The 4,168-nt window shown below is 35.3% G+C and overlaps 1 pseudogene; it reads left to right on the top strand.

Annotated features, from left to right (window-relative positions):
- Positions 1-2,583: 2,583 nt before the first annotated feature.
- LOC136141718 (SNRPN upstream reading frame protein-like) lies at positions 2,584-2,789 on the top strand (annotated as a pseudogene).
- Positions 2,790-4,168: the final 1,379 nt, after the last annotated feature.

Below are 4,168 nucleotides of genomic sequence, written 5' to 3'. Positions count from 1 at the left end.
ATGGGACCTCTGCAATTTGTAATCACTCAAGCTTTCAGAACATAAAGATGTGACCTTGTGCTTCCTATATTGTGCAATGCTGATTGGTACAAGGAAAATGCCAATAGAATCCTCCTAATTGGCTCCCAACACAAGTGGAGTGATCACCACGCAAATCATTAATCCAGACTCATTTCATTTACTCTAAATAAAGGAGCATTAACAAAACTCTTTTATTTGAATGTCCCCTTGCGTATGTGTGTCTGTTATTTAAAAGTATGACCAGTTCATCTGGGAGATTGGGATTGACGTATATACACTAATATGTATAAAATGGATAACTAATAAGAACCTGCTGTATAAAAAAATAAATTAAATTAAAAAAATATATATATATATTCCTCCTGTTCTTAAAACAATCCTACTTTGTGATATGATATCACAACATTAAAATAAAATCTTTTAGGGCTTCCCTGGTGGTGCAGTGGTTGAGAGTCCGCCTGCCGATGCAGGGGACACGGATTCGTGACCTGGTCCAGGAAGATCCCACATGCCACGGAGTGGCTGGGCCCGTGAGCCATGGCCGCTGAGCCTGCGCGTCGGGAGCCTGTGCTCCGCAACAGGAGAGGCCACAACAGTGAGAGTCCCGCGTACCGCAAATAAATAAATAAAATCTTTTAAACCTTAAAAAAATAAAAAGTATGACCAGGTTTGACCCTGAAGCCTTTTTGTCGGTAATGTAGACTCTTGTTACATTTCTAGCTTTTTCCAGACATTAGCATTCTAGTTGAATGGTGATCATTAAATCAATTTTAACGTAATAATTGAGAGCATTCTTTGATTGCAGTTTTTAAAAAGGTGCACTACCCATGAATATTTCCTTCACGATGCTGAAAACTAGTGAAAATACTACACTGATAATTTTCTATTAAACAGGAAAATGAGAGTTTCACTATGACTTAACATCTTCACACTGTATGGAAGGTGATTTTCCATAGGAAAATTGATGGCATTTTACCTGTCCTGCATATTGTTGAAGGACCCTGTTCTCTCTTTAAGTAAACTTTCTTACGAAAAACTCACTTATTCCCTTGAAATCAGCACACATTATGCAACCTTCAAATAATACCTCTTCTGGGGAACCTTTCCTGATATCCTCCAGAATGAATCTTCTCCTCCTTATGACACCTACCATTTTTTACTTTTTCTTTACAATTCACAGTTCTGAGAGGTATCATTCACTTAGACATGAACAGCAACCCCTGGAGTTGTGTAGCCATGATGTGCACAAAATAGGTAGCAGTCCTGAGGAGATTTACCTCATTCACCTTCTTGGTAATATTAGCTGGGAGCCAAAGTGTATCATTTAAGGTGATAAAAATCAAATTTTAGAAATATAAGCATATTTAACAGTAAAATAGAAAATACTAAATAAACGTTGATAATGCTATTGATTAAATTCCAGTGGTAAGAGGAAGGGAGGAAGAAGCAGAAAGTGGAAACACCTAATTTTAACACCAAGCAAATAGAGAAGCAACAGACACCATGTAAATTAATGGATGACTAAAAACACTATATAAAGCTATCATTTGAAACCACTGAGCAACTATCCAAACCTAGCTACCAGAAAAACTTTTCACAAACAAATAAATTAGACTACATGGTGAAAAACTTCTGAAAATTTACAAACACATAAAATCTGACATAAGGCAGATGAAAAGACAATCATGATTATATCAGTGTAAATATAATACATATCACATGTGATATATATAAACAAATGTTACACAAATACAAACAAATCATTAAAACATTGCTGAAAGACACAAAAAAGAATTTGATCAGACTTCCAGGAAAGCCGTGCGATAAACTTGGCATATACATCTCTCCTCAGCAAAACAACCATTTAACTGGTAAATATTATAAAACACAATTGTTTAAAACCTCTGGAAATTGACCTAAGGGCATACTGCAAATCAGTAAGCATTTATTCAAGAAAAACTCCTAAACGTCGATAAGAACAGTGGGAATCGGTGACATTTCAGACAGAACCTGCTCCCATTCCTTCCGCAACTTCATAATACAGAATGTCTACTCTATTTCTTGAGGCCAACAAGATGCGAGCTCCTTTAACACCACTCCCAGTCAAAAGGCTAAGATTTCACCCCAGGAGAGGCAGGTTGCCAGCATCTCTCACCTCAGTCACCGGCCCTCCTAGTGAAGAGGATTAGTCAAATCATGAGGCAAAGATGGAATATTTCAGTAAACGGTGTTCGAACCAGATAGACATATAAAAAAGTGAAATTGAATCCATTTTTCATTTTACGTACCAGAACAAACTCTAAATAAAACAAAAATTTAAATATAAATAAAACCATTAAAGTAGCAAAAAATAATATGGAAGAATTCCTTTAAAACAGAAAGTGAATACAGCCTATTTCTGAAAACCCAGAATACTTAAAATACTAACAACTTACTACGTAGAGAAAAAAATTTCCATTTGGCCAGAAATAATAAGCAAAATTAAAGGGTATATGACAGTGCAGAGTGGAGCGGCTGCCAGAGATGCCTAACTTTGTGTTCTGAGGAGCGGCCAGCGTCAAGATGGAGCGGGCCAGGGACCGTTTACACCTGAGACGGACCACAGAACAGCACGTACCAGAGGTAGAAGTCCAAGCCAAACGGAGAAGAGCCTCACTGAGCGACCAGGAGTGTCACCTGTACCCAAGGCGATCTCAGCAGTACCTGTGGTGGATTTCCAGGCGGAACTGAGACAGGCATTCTTAGCTGAGACACCAAGAGGTGATTAAAGCAGTATTGGAACACCCAGGTAGCTGATTCCAAGAGAGAAAACAAAACAAAACAAAACAGGTTAGAGCTGATGCAGTCATGATCAAGAATAAAGAACTAATTAAAGGGTAGCATGTTTGGAGGTCATTTAATTACTTGGGATATGTTCAAAAAATTGTTTTTCCTTAAAGGCTTCATACAAATAAACACATAGCAGAAAGTTTAAAAAAGTAAAAGCAGGATCTTCATGCTTTTACCCTGACACTTTTGTCATGTGTTACTTTCCAGACATTGTATAGTTCTTGCTTTTTAGGTAGTTTTATTCATATTTAACTTGTACTGATTTTCAACTTAACATATGAAAAATATCTCCATATAAATAGCTGATGAATATCCTGCTAATATGTTTTATAATTCCTTTTGTGAGAAACTTCATTTTTTCTGCTGGTAATTTGAAATAAAGCTTCAGTGAATTGCTTTGCATAAAACTTTAGATAGGATCATTTCCTTGGATATGCAGAGGTAAAAATAGAGTCAAAGAACTTGAAATTAAGGTACATTTTCTGAATTGTATTATGAATTATATTAGTCTGTATTGTTGTGAAAAAATATAGTGCCAGTTACACTTTCATCTGCACTGGTTATGTTAATTACATACAATTTGTTTCTATTGAATTATAAATACACATCACATCCATTAGCAAATGAGAAGCTAAGTATTTCCCATGCTTATTTACTAATTATTTTTTTGTTTTATCTTTTTCTTACCTTGTTTTTACCAAAGTTTTTGAATCAGCTGACAGTGTAATAAAGCTATTAATCTATGATTTTTCAATGTTATGTAGATTTATTTACAGTGTGCCTTCTTGTGTTGGTTGCTTAGATTTTTAGGAAAATGTTATTAATTTTGATTTAATACTTTATTTTTCCTTTCTGACTTTTTAAAATTTTAAGATCTCAATCCAAAGGGTTTAAAATATACTTTTTAGAAACTAAGAGAGGAAAGGGGTTTATAGATGAGTTTTCTTCTAGATTTTCTTTATTTCTCTTTTGAAATATAACACCTCAACTCAAATTAATTAGGCCTGTTTATGGCCATCATTTCGAATTTTAAAGCAAAGGGAAAACCCTCCCCAGCTGAATCCTTTACCCAACATTCCCCAGTAATTGCTTGGATTTGATTGCAAACAACAGAATCTGATCATTGTCCTCAGCTGTTCTCCAGAGTAAAGGCATTTTTTAAATAAGTGCTCATATGACTTTTTTTAACCAAGAATTTTTTGGGTCCTCAGTGCAGTTTACATACTCTCGTAAGTTCCTGAGTAAAGTATTATTTAAATTATACATTATGATCTGTAAGTAGGGCCATCCAATTTGCTGAGTTTCAAGTGCTGGTTTC

The sequence above is a fragment of the Phocoena phocoena genome, chromosome 21 (genome assembly GCF_963924675.1).
Source record: "Phocoena phocoena chromosome 21, mPhoPho1.1, whole genome shotgun sequence".
Lineage (NCBI taxonomy): Eukaryota > Metazoa > Chordata > Mammalia > Artiodactyla > Phocoenidae > Phocoena > Phocoena phocoena.
The sequence above is the reverse complement of the archived record's forward strand: the minus strand, read 5'-3'. Positions and strand labels throughout refer to the sequence as shown.